We start from the raw sequence: 15,505 nt of genomic DNA, 5'->3' as shown, positions 1-15,505 counted from the left end.
TGCTCCCACCACAGAACTCTTGTGCACATTTATATTTTCCTGGACTTTTATTTACTGCCACATTATATGTCTACTCGAGCACTTATTAAAAATCCTAGTTTTATTTACAAATCTGCTTCTGTGATCGCTCCTGCTACCACCCTGGGTCCACAAATAACCCAGAATGTAACAACCCTTTAACAGACTTATTACACAGACGCATGCTTGGCGCTGCTCCTTTGTTGATGGACATGCAGCTACAGCGCACACAATTCACAACAAAGAAAAGTAGAATTTTTTATTTTTTTTTAAGTGCACTTTGGGGGTTACACCACCCTTTAACAGACTTATGACACAGGTGCACGCCTGGCTCTGCTCCTTTGTTGATGCACGTGCGGCTACTGCGCATACATTTCACACACAAACACAGAAAAAAATTAATTGTTTATTTTTTGTGGAGCACACTTTAGGGGTTACACCACCCTTTAATAGACTTATGACACAGGCGCACGCTTGACGCTGCTCCTTTGTTGATCCACGTGCAGCTACAGTGCACGCAATTCACAACAAAGAAAAGATTATTATTTTTTTTTTTTAAGTGCACTTTGGGGGTTACACCACCCTTTAACAGATGAGCCAGCCGCACCTTTACTTATGACACAGGCGCACGCTTGGCACTGCTCCTTTGTTGATGCACGTGCGGCTACTGCGCATACATTTCACACACAAACACAGAAAAAAAAGAATTGTTTATTTTCTGTGGAGCTCGCTTTGGGGATTACACCACCCTTTAACAGACTTATGACACAGGCGCACGCTTGGTGCTGCTCCTTTGTTGTTGGACGTGCGGCTACAGCGCACACAATTCACAACACAGAAAAGAATAATTTTTTTTTTTTTTGAAGTGCACTTTGGGGGTTACACCACCCTTTAAGAGATGAGCCAGCCGGCTCTTTACTTATGACACAGGCGCACGCTTGGCGCTGCTCCTTTGTTGATGCACGTGCAGCTACAATGCACACAATTCACAAACACAGAAATAAATGTTTTTTTTGCACTTGGGGGGAGCACCCTGATGGACAGATCACCCCCTGGACAACACTACAGCACCCCTTTAGGACTACAGCCTTTATGGGATACTGCACAACACAGCCCAGCCAGCCCCTATAGACTTTTGGAGTGGACACAGCCCCTATGGACAACTGACTGCACAATACAGCCCAGCCAGCCCCTATGACAGCATCACAAAACAGTCCAGCCAGCCCCTATGGACAACAGCAGCACAACACAGCCCAGCCAGCCCTTATGGACAACAGCAGCACAACACAGCCCAGCCAGCCCCTATGGACTTTGGAGGAGTGGACAAAGCCCCTATGGACAACAGCAGCACAGCACAACACAACACAGCCCAGCCAGCCCTAACTCCCACCCTCCCTCTTCACTGTCCACAGCTGGAGTGAGAAATGGCACCGATGCGGGGACCTTTTATAGAATCCAAAACCTGCGAGATCCAGAAGGCGGGATGATGACGTTTTGCCTCGATTTCAGTTCCGAGTCAGGTGGGAAAACCCGAGCTGAACTCGGATCCCAACTCGGATCGGAGGGCTTGGGTGGGTTCGGATTTCAGAAATCCGAACCCGCTCATCCCTACTTGTTAGCAATGTTGTGGTTAAAAAGGACCTCATTTTTGTCCGCATTCACAAATCCAAGATGGACCAGTTAGCTAAGGGAAAATGGGTTTCTATTCCAGCGCATGAGGATCCCACCCTGAATCCAGTTAGTTGGGCTGAACGCTTTGGCAGCATGTGCCCCTCCGGGGCCATGCAATGGCTAGTGCATGCTGACCGCATCCCGCTGTCAAAATTTCAATTTGCAAAGGTTTTTCAAAATTGTTTGATTGCATTAGACTTGCCTTTAGATCAGTTTGGAACGCACTTGTTTCGAATTGGAGCAGCGACATGCACAGCAGCTGCGGGGGCTTCCGTCAATTCTTTGAGGCAATTGGGTCAATGGAAATCTGCTGCATATAAAACTTATTTGCGGGGGGATAAGCTGCATGGTTAACCACACTCCCAGCAAGTTTGTTGGGAAACCCAAAGGCCTTATGCCTGCTACCGCTATGGAACTTGGGGGGGGGTTCAGTTTTATCCTCACAGAGGTTTTCTGCTTTTCCCCCTCAAGATGGGTCACCCAACTAGTTATTCCTTTCCTTGGCTAGGTTGTTTGATATTGTTTACTGATTCTGATGGGATTAAACCTTCTTGCAGGTACTCCCGGAGTGAATAATTGTCGGGTGTGGTTCATAGGTCACTCATACATTTACTGGGCTAGCAAGCATCCTTTAGCATTTCAGGCCTGTAAATCATTGGGTATAGGAAAAGTGCAGTGGTTAGAATTTAGGGGTATGAGATGGTCCGGCCTTTTAAAGGAGTTATGAGCGGCGGAAGCTAGATATGGAACCCCGGATTGGGTGGTAGTTCATTTGGGAGGTAACGATCTGGGTACTTGCAAGGGCATTGAGCTCATTCATGCAATTAGGAATGATTGGCAGACAATCATGGAGAGGTGGCCAAGTGTGGTTTTAGTGTGGTCTGAGATGGTGCCAAGACGGTTTTAGAGAGGGTCTCATGGGGGTGTAGTTTTAGATAGGGTGAGAAGAAAGGTCAATGCAGCAGTATCCAGGTTTGTTACCAAGACTGGGGGATGTGTGATTAAGCATCCACATTTACGTTTTGAATAAGAGAGTTTTTACAGGCAAGATGGAGTGCACCTCACGGGTATGGGGATTAAATGGTTCCTTAAGGACCTTTTCGGTTTCATTGAAGCTTGAGCTAATTTCTATTGAAGGGTGGTGGGGCTCGGCTGAATTTTGGTGGTAAGCAGTGCTCCTGGGCAGCCTATTACGGCGTTAAGAGTGCCTGAATGGCATTTTCCTCTTGATAGCGGCAAGTTAGTCATTCTCCTAAAAGGGGGACTAGGCCTTTAGCTTAAGGAGGGGTCAAGGCTGTACCAAATAGAGAGCGAGTGGTACCATTTCAGGCTAGTTTACACTAGGGCGGGGATCCGCCCTCTTTATTTAGGTTATCAATTTTATAGCGGGCTGTGGCACAAGAGCACTGCTTTTGCTGCCACCGAGCTATCAATTTCTATTCTAATTCAATTCAATAAATTTCGGCTTCTTTATATCCATATATGCCTTATGGTTAAGAGTAGAGCAAAACATATTGCTAAAATAATGGGTGACTTATGGTAATTATAGATTGGGTGTCAGATTGTAGTGAGGAGCACAGAGCACATTAATGAAATGAAACAACATACAGGCCAGGGTTGCATGTGTGTGTGTGTGTGTGAGGAAGTTTGAGGGGGGCGGGAGGAAGTGGCACAATGAAAAACATACACAGATGGGTTTACATAGCTCAGTAAAGAAAATACAGACAAGGGGGTCATTTTAGCCAAAAAACAGAAGAGAGGGACTATAACATAAAAAAACAGACAAGCTGCGCCATTTTCCCAGTGATTTGCACTGCCACTGAAGCAACAGCATGTGACATTGCGATGCTGTAACAATGAGCCTGGTGCATGCAGTCACTGATACGGCTTCATCCTTGTGCAGAGTCACAGCAGCCAGGGACGGTTCTAGAGGGTGCCGCAGAGTCCCATATAGAAACAAAACTGCCTGGTAGGCTGCCTGTTACTGACTGAGGCTCAGTGACACCATAGTTCACTACCCTACCGCATCATCCTGTGGAAAATTCATGATCTAAGGTAGAGTCTCCCACTGCCCTGGAAAGTCAAACTAAACACCCGAATTCCCCACCCCCATCGGGAATCCGCAGATGACAGCAAGATGGTCCAAGCGTCCAATCATAAATCGGAGATAGCAGCTGCAGGTCCAGGCGTCCAATCATAATCTTCATCATATTGCTCGAAGCAGCTGTGAAAGACATCAAATAGGAGACCATGTAAGTGATTTAAAAACAAGCAGAGTGCTGTGAGAAAGGAAGGTGCCAAGTCCTATGTCAGTCAGTCCAGGGCCGGATTAAGGTCTGTGGGGGCCCCTGGGCAACAAACATGTGGGGCCCCTATCAATAAAAGTTGAAAATCATTATATATATATATAACACAAGTTCCATTAGGTCCGCACTCCCTTAGATAGAGTTAAAAGTACCCTGGTGCCAGCAACTCAAATTCCAATCAACACATATCCATTTGCATATATATATATATATATATATATATATATATATATTTTGAACGCAGGGCGGCACTCCGTAATAAACATGTCCAAAAACAGAAGGTAGTTTTGCAACATTTCAGCGCTTTATTCCACGCTTTCATCAAGCATAAAAGACAAACCCGAGGGTTGGGAGTTAGGGCTGGCTGGGCTGTGTAGTGTAGTGTAGTGCAGAGTAGTGTTGTGCTGTGCTGTGCTGCGCTGTGCTGCTGTTGTCCATAGGGGCTGTGTCCACTACTTCAAAGTCCAGAGGGGCTGGCTGTGTTGTGCTGTGCTGCTGTTGTCCATAGGGGCTGTGTCCACTACTTCAAAGTCCATAGGGGCTGGCTGGACTGTGTTGTGCAGTCAGTTGTCCATACGGGCTGTGTCCACTCCAAAGTCCTGTGCAGTGTCCCAGTCCTAAAGGGGTGCTGTAGAGTTGTCCAGGGGGTGCTCTGTCTGTCAGGGGTGCTCCCCCCAAGTGCTAAAAAAATATATATTTTTTCTGTGTTTGTGAATTGTGTGCGCAGTAGCCGCACGTGTATCAACAAAATAGTGCCAAGCGTGCGCCTGTGTCCCATAAGTAAAAGGCCGGCTGGATTGACCGCTAAAGGGTGCTGTAACCCCCAAAGTACACTACAAACAAAATAAAAACTATTTTCTGTGTTTGTGAATTGTGTGCGCAGTAGCCGCACATGCATCAACAAAGTAGTGCCAAGCGTGCACCTGTGTCATAAGTAAAGGGCCGGCTGGATTGACCGCTAAAGGGTGCTGTAACCCCCAAAGGGCACTCCAAACAAAATAAAAAAAAAAATTTCTGTGTTTGTGAATTGTAACTTTTTATGAACGCGCTGCAGGTGCCGTATAAGGGAGGATGTTCCTAGGTGGTTAACGTCCCTACCCCTACTTATTTCACCTTTACATATGGTACATATGGCAAGACAGTTGTTGTCCGGATTTGGATAGAAATATTGCCAGACCAAAGAGGTGGAATGTTTGGTCTTCTGCCCAGGCATGGGCTTTTTCATCCCACGGACAACAACTGTCTCCCCCGGAGACTGATTTAAACAAACCACATCACCATCAGAATCCTACTCGCCAACTTCCTCCTCAGTGCCAGCTACACCAGTATCCTTATCCTGTTGTACTTCAACAGTGACATCTTCAATTTGCATATCCAGCAAGTGGACTGTGGGTGCTCCTTTCAGCACTTGCAGGGGGCGTGCAAATGGTGGAAAGAGCCACCTCTTCCCGTCCAGTGCTGGGAAGGTCAGGCATCGCAACCGCCACCACACTTGGACTCTCCTTGGGGATTTATGATATCTTCTTAGAATGCACAGTTCTTTGCTGTGCTTTTTCCAGCTTAACTCGTTTGATTTTTTTAGCTGGAGGAGGGCTTCCATCGTCATGTGAAGCTGAACCACTAGTCATGAACATAGGGAAAGACCTTAGCCGTTCCTTGCCACTCCGTGTCGTAAATGGCATATTGGCAAGTTTACTTTTCTCTTCAGATGATTTAAATGTTTTTTTCAAGGTCGTTTTCCTGAACTTTGTCATTTGGGATTGTATGTGCCCTCTACTATGACATTGGGCATCGGCCTTGGCAGACGACGTTGATGGCATGTTATCGTCTATGTCATGACTAGTGGCAGCAGCTTCAGCACTAGGAGGAAGTGGTTCTTGATCTTTCCCTATTTTATTTTTATCGGAGAAAGTTTGGTCCTCCATTTAAGTTATATTGCTATATATACGTGCGGCTAAGGCGCACACAAACACAGAACATATTTTTTTATTTTTGCTGGAGAATAGTGCACTTTGTGGGTTACACCACCCTTTAAGAAATGAGCCAGCCGGCTCTTTACTTATGGGACACAGGCGCACGCTTGGCGCTGCTCCTTTGTTGATGCACGTGCAGCCACAGTGCACACAATTCACAAACACAGAAAATATCTTTTTATTTTGTTTGGAGTGTACTTTGGGGGTTACAGCACCCTTTAACGGTCAAGCCAGCCGGCCCTTTACTTATGACACAGGCGCACGCTTGGCACTACTTTGTTGATGCAAGTGCGGCTACTGCGCACACAATTCACAAACACAGAAAATATTTTTTTATTTTGTTTGGAGTGTACTTTGGGGGTTACAGCACCCTTTAACGGTCAAGCCAGCCGGCCCTTAACTTATGACACAGGCGCACGCTTCTCACTACTTTGTTGATGCACGTGCGGCTACTGCGCACACAATTCACAAACACAGAAAATATCTATTTATTTTGTTTGGAGTGTACTTTGGGGGTTACAGCACCCTTTAACGGTCAAGCCAGCCGGCCCTTTACTTATGACACAGGCGCACGCTTGGCACTACTTTGTTGATGCAAGTGCGGCTACTGCGCACACAATTCACAAACACAGAAAATATTTTTTTATTTTGTTTGGAGTGTACTTTGGGGGTTACAGCACCCTTTAACGGACAAGCCAGCCGGCCCTTTACTAATGGGACACAGGCGCACGCTTGGCGCTGCTCCTTTGTTGATGCACGTGCAGCCACAGTGCACACAATTCACAAACACAGAAAAAAAACAATTTTTTAGCACTTGGGGGGAGCACCCCTGACGGACAGAGCACCCCCTGGACAACACTACAGCACCCCTTTAGGACTGGGACACTGCACAGGACTTTGGAGTGGACACAGCCCCTATGGACAACTGACTGCACAACACAGTCCAGCCAGCCAGCCCCTATGGACTTTGAAGTAGTGGACACAGTCCCTATGGACAACAGCAGCACAGCGCAGTACAGTATAGCACAACACTACACTGCACTACACTACACTACACAGCCCAGCCAGCCCTAACTCCCACCCTCCCTCTTCACTGTCCACAGCCGAGTGAGAAAATGGCGCCGACGCGGGTACCTTATATAGGATCCAAAACCCGCGAGACCCAGAAGGCGGGGTGATGATGTTTTGCCTCGATTTCAGATCCGAGTCAGGCGGGAAAAGTCGAGCCTGACTCGGATCGGCCTCGGATCGGAGGGGCTCGGGGGGGTTCAGATTTCAGAAATCCGAACCCGCTCACCCCTAATATATATAAATATATATATATATATAAATATGCATGCATCTACATCTCAAAATGCATTAACATATTGGCTCTTTTCAATAATTTAAAAGTATTTGTTTTATTGCATGTCATACAGTTGTCACATGGTTTTAGCATAGTTGCCTACCCTACACGCATCTTGGGAGACTCCAGGTTCACTGTAGAGTTTTCTACTGCCCCGGAAAGTTAAATAAAACCCCCAGATTCCCCATTGTACCAGTAACAGAATTGCCCATAGGTGGAGTTAGACACACCCTTTGGGCAGAGCATGACACGTCCCTGCAACAGCGCACCGAGCATTCTATTATTAACTAAAATCTCCCTGAACCTACTTTTCAAAAAGTATGCAAGTATGAGTGACAGGCAGCCTATACCAAGCAGTGTGGGGCAGTGAGACCTCCACTGTGATACCAATGCAGGTGGATGTTCCTAGCATGCCTCCCCTGCTTTCTCCTCCCCTCCTTTAGGAGCCAGATGCCGGGCTGCAAGTTTACAATGTGAGTGTGGTATGTATAGTAGTCATGCAAACTTGTAACTATTTATGAATATATATGTACCTATGGATATGTATGTGTGCATATGGGGCATTACAGTGTGGCATAATGTTTAAGGGGCATTACAGTGTGGCATAATGTATAAGGAGCATTGCTGCGTGTGGCATTTTATATTATAGAGGGTATTTCTGCATGTGGCATAATGCGTTATAAAGGGCATTACTGCGTGTGGCATAATGTGTTATAAAGGGCAATGTGTTATGAAGCACATTATTGTGTAAGGTGTATTACTGTGCACGGCAATTATTCACTGAGAGGGGAGAGCTTGGGGGAAGCCCAGCACCTCACAAAGTGTGATGAATTGGGGGTGTTTCTGGGAACACACGCACCGAAGGTACGCCATCTGTTAAAAAAAATATTTTTTCTTGGGAGGGAGGGGGGGCTGGGGGAGCAACTGAGAACTTTAGCCCTGAGCTCCACAATGTCTAGAACCGGCCCTGACTGCAGCGATAATATGCAAATGCTAGTTTCAGCCTACCTCTTGTGTACTAGCATGTGCTGGACTTTACAAGACATTTACTTTCAGTGCCCATGCACACTGCAACTCCGCGATTGCAGTGTGCATGGGCAATCAACCTGATTGTTTGCATAAACGCCGATTGAATTGGATCCGTGTGGATCCAATTCAGGAAACAAACTGATGGCTTCAGTTTGTTTCCTGAATTGGATCCACACGGAAAGGTGACCTGGGTGTGCGGATGCTTATCCTTACTCCCTGTGACTGCAGCATAGGGAGATGCAGGATTCAGATACCGGAGCCTTTTGGATCTTATACCATTCAGCTTGTAGAAGATTTTGTTGCTGTGTTCGTGTGTTTTGTACCAATAAATGTGTTTAATACTTTACTTGGACGAGTAGTTTATACCTTGCTGGGGAGTTTACTTAAAGATACTGCTAAGGGAACATGAGGAAGGACGCAGATGTAAGTGTGAGCACTGTTTTTGTGCTAACTGCTGCTGGATTACAGGAGAAAGATACTTTGATGTGAACGCGAGAAGGGATGTTTACGTAAGTTTGTTACAATCCCTCCACAAAGAAGTCCTGTTTGGAAACATTTATTATGATCTGGTGATAATCCTAGCGGATGATACTGAATCTCATTTCCTGATTGACTTTTTTCTTTATTTGTATGTACCCTGCCACAGCTACTGAACTCACTGGCAAAGGTACCCAAGGTTAGCTGGTAACAGGGCTGCCATCAGAAATTGTGGGGCCATGTGTAAGATATCTGACTGCCATGTGAGAGGTGATAGGTTTGAGTCCCAGGTATGACAGTATTTTGGCATGTGTGTGTTAAATAAAAGAGGAAGTAACTGAAGGTGCTTGGGTAGGTGGCCAGATGGAGGGGAAGTCAGCCACAGAGGAGATAGGGGCTGCTAGGGGATGCCGAGGATAAAAGAAAAGGAAGCTACAAGTAAGAATGATTATAAACAGTGTATATTGACTGGCCCAAGCAACGCCACCTGCACTGCATATATCGCACCAACCTAGTTACGGCCCTGCCCATGGTTTTCCCTTGTCACTTCTAATGCCAACAACACACAGAGTAATGTATGCGTCATAGGAATTTTCCGAATATTTAAAAATAAAATGAAATGCACACACACACCAACGGATAACTGTAATTTTAAACAACCCAGTTACATAACCAGTGGTGTTGGTTTATTGAAGGATAGCAGGTACAGCGATACTTACTGTTACATATACACTGGTGCTGGAATGGAGCTTGAGTGCAGCAGTGCAATCGGTGAGTGTATACTGCATACGGGTAGAGGTGCAGAGATGCTGGAACAGCTTTTTAGCAGATAATTAACCAGGTCTATCATAGGAGATAAATAGGAGACTTCTGTCTCCCACCATGTCACCCTTACAAACTAAAGACAAGTTGACCCTTGCACATGCTTAGTAGTGATCACAGTGGCCATCTTGGAACAGGACATGAAGCCGAGGGACATAAAGACTGGAGTCACGGTAGCGCACCCCTCTTTCAACAGAATATATATATTACAGTTACAATAGTATCAGTAGTAGAAAGAATATGTACTATAACTATAAACCTTAGATGTTATATATATATGTATATACAGTATATATATATATATACATACACACACAAACATTACAAAAAAAGGTGCAATCAGCTCACAAATTGTGTCAATGTTAAACAAATCAACAATCAGCGATAGAGAAAATACACTTAACTAAAATAGCACTACCTCTTGTGGTGGCAGCTCACTTCGACAAATATAGTCCAAGGTATTCTGGAGGTTCCGAGATGTCCCTACTGACACATATAGGGGATCTTTATACGGTACTCCCACGACGTTAGGACATAATAAAATAAACAAAAGAAAACATAGTATAAAACTGATACATATACTGTATGTGCATGTGCTCTCATGCAAGAAAAATGTGTTGTGAAATTCAAAAAAGCATGGTTAGATCACCAGCAGTATAAAAAAGGGACTCCACTTGTGCTAGGTAAAGGCTCCCAGCACCTATTTAGAAACAAGTAAAATATATGCCTTGTACCAGATATATTCATTCAAGATCAGGTACGGATAATAATCATCTGCAGCTGGTCCTATCAAACAGTAGATGCTCATATATGCTCATATATAAATGGAGACACAAATAAAAAGCCTCCAATCATGTGATATAATAAAATAAACACCCAGTTTAATTAAAACAACAATAAAGACTCATACAATATTATGAATAATTATGAGCTTATCTGTCATGTAGCTTAGAGGTGACCACAGGAGGTCCAACCCAATGCGTTTTGTCCATATATATATATATATACATAGCATGGGTTCGGCACTCATGATCCAAAAAATAAGTGTGGGTGCCCTCCGCAAAAAAACAGAAATATGAACACAATGGGAAGCGGCACTCGCCAATAAGACACAGTTACTGCAGGGTTAAATAAACCTCTATATTAACTCCAACATTTCAATCGCAAGGATTTTCATCACTTCGTGAGGAGGATGAATCGGCGGAAACATTTACGCCAAGCCATGGATGGTTTCAATGGTTTAGTCGGAGATTCAACCTGCATAATCGCAGTATCAGCGGTGAGGCAGCAAGTACTGACATAGAAGCAGCTGAAAAATTTGTTGACCAATTTGATGAAATCATCAAGAAAGGCAGCTTCTGTCTGGGAACAAATCTTCAATGTGGATGAAACAGGACTTTTTTTGAAGAAAATGCCTGAAAGGTCGTACATACACAAAGAAGCTAAAACAATGCCCGGTTTCAAGGCTTTTAAGGACATGGTCACATTGTTGCTGGGTGGAAATGTTGCTGGGTTTAAGTTAAAGCCTTTGCTCATCTATCGCTCCCAGAACTCACGTGCATTCAAGCAGGTCAGTAAGCACATGCTGCCTGTATACATAATGCAAATAACAAGGGATGGATGACACAAGCTTTATTTGAGGATTAGTTTACCAACTGCTTCATACCCTCAGTCAAGCGTTATTGTCTGGACAAGGGTGTTCCCTTTAAAATTATCCTCCTGCTTGATAATTGCCCAGGACACCCCCAGCATCTTGATGATGTTAACCCAGATGTAAAGGTAGTGTATCTGCCTAAAAACACCACTGCTATCTTACAGCCAATGAACTAGGGGGCTATAGCTATGTTCAAAGCATACTATTTACGCACAACTTTTTCCAAAAGTTTCTCGGCAACAGAAAATGATGAAGTAACCCTTTGTGATTTTTGGAAGTCATACAACATTTTACAGTGCATAAAGAACATAGAATCTGCTTGGGAGGAAGTGACAGAAAATTGTATGCAAGGCATATGGAAAAAATCCCTAAAAAGTCTTGTGAATAATGTTGAATTGTTTGACATAGACGAACATGTCGATGACATAAATCAAACAACTGTGCAACTTGCTAACGTGCTTAATTTACATCTTGAAGTGGAAGATATTGAAGAGTTAGTGGAATATGTCAAGGGAGAGCTATCTAATGAAGATCTAATAGAGTTGGAAGCGCAGCAGCACCTGGAAAAGTTGGAAGAAGGAGAAGAGGAAAGAATGGAAGAAGTACAAAAGAAGTTCACAGTAAAGGGGTTAGCTGGTGTGTTCTCGAAAGTGAATGCGGCTATGTTACAACTAGAGGGTATTGATACAAATGTTGAAAGGTTCATGAAAGTGGAACGGCAAATTAATGAACTTTTACGATGCTACCGTGAAATTTATGAAGAAAAAAAGAAAATTACAAAGCAGACCACACTAACAGGATTCTTCTCAAAAGCTACACCCAGTACCCCTACCCCTACAAGTCCTTTCATTTCCTTGCCATCATCTCCCTTACCCGAGCCCTCTACAGATCCTGATAACACCAATGTTGACTCATTACATGATGAAGGATTTGTTGGCTAGAATGTCTGTTTTTCATATCTTTATTTTTTTTATGCCAATTGTCATGTTCATGCTCTGTAAAGGTACACAGGGTTGCCATCAGAAATTGTGGGGCCCGGTACTGACTAAATAGGCAGGGCCCCCTCTCTCTTCCCACACAGTATAGAAACAGTGAGTCAGAGGAGGGTGCAGGCTGCAGCTGACTACAGGTATGGTTAGTACTGCCCCCAGGCGATCCTGCCCTGTTTGGCCGCGCGCACCACTCCTTATAGCCCTGTAGATCGATATGCAACTGCATCTGCACATACAGCATATGTGCCTGGTTAAGGTCTGCTGCTGCTAGGTGCCAATGATATGGCTCCAAGCAGATTATAAATATACCTTTAAACCATCTCTACAAAGGGGTACCCCCATCAGGAACCTTGAACTGTATAGGAGGAACATCTTTATTAACAGGCACCTCTGCCAAACTTTGGAGACAACATTTCTGTATTAGAGTTGTGGTACGCCACCCTCTAACAGAACTTTCCGAACCATAATTACTTCACATAAATATTACATTCTGTTTGGAATCAGGACAAAAATATCATTGGTGCCATTCGTAAACTGTTCTTTATTTCATTTTTCCCCCCTTTTTTGTTTTTTATTGTTTTATTATTATTTGGTGTTTTTTTTATATATATTTATGTACTAAATTATTTCTCGTTCTTTTTGAGTCTAATTTTGAACTTATACATACTGTATATGGATATTGTACGTCCATCTAGCGATTTCTGTGGATTCGATGCTAACTTTTGAGACAGTGTTATTGTTAAATTCTGTTGTTTATTTTCTATGTCCTATTCAGTAAAAACTTTTTTGCCTTTACTGTACACCATATCCTTATTTGTTAGTACTGAATAGGGGTACTGATACACAAGTTGTAGAGGCGCATATTGCAACCCCCCCTCCTCTAGTTTACTTAATGAAGGACATTGGGATTTCTTCGCTGCATTGTTGCTGCCTACTTTATACACATACTAGTGAGCGTGAGGTATTTTCTCATATATATATATATATATATATATATATATATAGTGATCACAGTTATAGTCTATCTCTCCACCTGCCTTGTGCCTCATTCTCTGTTGCCCAGCACACAGTGCTGTTTCAACCCCTTCTGCCTCAGTCTTCATACCCTTCTGTTCCAGACTGCTGCTATTTATCCACTTCCATAGTTCACTGCGGCTCCTCTCTCTCTCTCTCCTTCAGTGCCGCCGTCCACCATGAAAAAGGTGCCTGTTGGTCCCCTGGCCCCTCTGCCTCTGTATGATAAAGTTTATTATACGACGCATGTGACGTCATAAAGTAACGCGCGCAAGATAATAAACATTATGATGCAGAGGGGCCAGGGGACCAACAGGCACCTTTCTCATGGTGGATGGTGGGTTCCAGTAGCAGTAGGGGCAGATTGTCTGGGGGCCCAGTAGCGACGGTGGCTGGGAGCCCTTTTCTTCACTTGCACTGTAAATTGCTGAAGGCAAGTGGTAGGAGTGGGCCGGGCCCCCCTTTTCTATCGGAGTGTCCGGGCCCGGGACAGTAGTCCCGACTGTCCCCCCCTGATGGCGGCCCTAAAGGTACACTATGCAACAGTTATGCTAAGTCTAACTAGTAGTAGAAAAGTAATGCAAAATAAAACAAACAAGTTCTGCAAAGTACTGTACAGTGCTGCAAAGAGTTATGCAAAATTACTGTATGCAAAGTAAACAGTTATTCAAAATAAAAGTTTTGCGAAGTAAAAAAAAAAAAAAGCAAAATAAAACAAGTTATGCAAAGTAAAGCAGTTTCCTTTTCTTTATTCATAATACAATGCAGGTAAATGATTGCTGCGCATACTGTATACAGTACAGTACTGTATTGTACTGTGCATGTATACAATACTGTACTATAATTATGTATATACAGTACAGTACTGTATATCCTGTTGATGCTTTCACTGACTCTTTTACTCTATTTTTACCATTTAAAATTGTTGAATGTGCCAGCTTCTATCCAGCTTCATTTTATAATTGCTCGATTAACGACCAATTCATTTAACGACCAAGTCGTAGGAACAGAACTCGTTCATTAAGTGAGGAATGTCTGTATATATATATATATATATATATATATATATATATATATATATATAAAAATATTGTGCTTTCCTTTTTTGGACAGATTTTGGAAAGTGTATTCTGGTGGTTGAGGTAAGGTGCCAGGGTGTGGTGATGGATGAGGGGTAATCAATGCGTGTGGTATAGTATCAGGAAGTGATGGTACGTAAGAGAAATAGTGTGTAAGTCATCAGTGGGTGAGGTATGCAGTCAGGGATTAATGGTTAATGGGGGGAATTATATGGATGAGGGTTGGTGCCAGGGAGTGGGGATGATTGTGAGTTGTATTTTTGTGGCTGAGGTTTGGTTTCAGAGAGCAGTAGTGAGTTTAGGTAATCAGTGATTAAGGTATGGGGACATTGGCCCTGATTCAGAGCCTGACTCTCTGAAAGAGAGCTCGCTCTGAATCAGAGCGTTTTGTTTTTTGGAGTGGCCTCCTGGTCACTTGCATAGCTGACCACCCACAGCTATTGCGAGTGGCCAGGATCATGGTCGCGATGGTCAAGACCATCGCAACCATCGGGCTTGCGACGAGACCCTTGTGGTAGGGTCTCGTGGCTGCAAGCCCCAGAGAGCTTCTGGCTCTAATAGAGCCGGAAGCTCTCCCACTGACATCACTGGTGATGTCAGTGGGGCTGCCCACAAATGGCAGGCTTTCGTATGGGAACACCTCCATTTGTGAAGCCACCCCCGCCACGCCTACAAAACGGGGTGAGCTGTCGATCAACATCAACAGCCGCCCCTTTTGTAGTGTGCCACAGAGCGAGTGCTTTTTGGGCTCACTCCGGGGTTCGCGCACGTGCAGTGCGCACACCGTATGTGCACACTGGGCCACCATCGACCCACATGCGAGCGCTATGCGCTTGCAAGCGGGTCTGAATCAGGCCCATTGTTTTATTGTTTTTTTTCTAGGGCCGTCTCTGCAATCACACCCATCCACTTCCTTTCTATAAATTCTCAAGCTGGAAGTAACTGTTCAGTGCATTGGCAGGTCCTGTCATCAGAACTGTATGTCAATCTGAAGCTCAAGATAATAATGGATGGCAGTTTGTTTGTTTTTGTAAAATGTCATTCTTTTTATTTTCTTACTGTTTTTTTTAATATTTCAAAATTCCTTTCAAGAAATTCTACATTTACCTCTGTCTCCAAGAAGCA

The 15,505-nt window shown here is 44.1% G+C and overlaps 1 long non-coding RNA gene across 1 annotated transcript; it reads right to left on the bottom strand.

Annotated features, from left to right (window-relative positions):
- Nucleotides 1-410: 410 nt before the first annotated feature.
- On the bottom strand, nt 411-13,506 carry LOC148513938 (uncharacterized). Its single transcript, XR_015880133.1, has 2 exons — nt 10,060-13,506; nt 411-3,913 (listed from the first exon to the last, which is right to left on the bottom strand). It is a non-coding gene; the product is annotated as an uncharacterized LOC148513938 (long non-coding RNA).
- Nucleotides 13,507-15,505: the final 1,999 nt, after the last annotated feature.

Source organism: Taudactylus pleione, unplaced genomic scaffold, assembly GCF_031769625.1.
Source record: "Taudactylus pleione unplaced genomic scaffold, aTauple2 ptg000266l, whole genome shotgun sequence".
NCBI classification, from domain to species: domain Eukaryota; kingdom Metazoa; phylum Chordata; class Amphibia; order Anura; family Myobatrachidae; genus Taudactylus; species Taudactylus pleione.
Note: the sequence above shows the minus strand (reverse complement) of the source record. Positions and strands in the feature narration are given on the sequence as shown.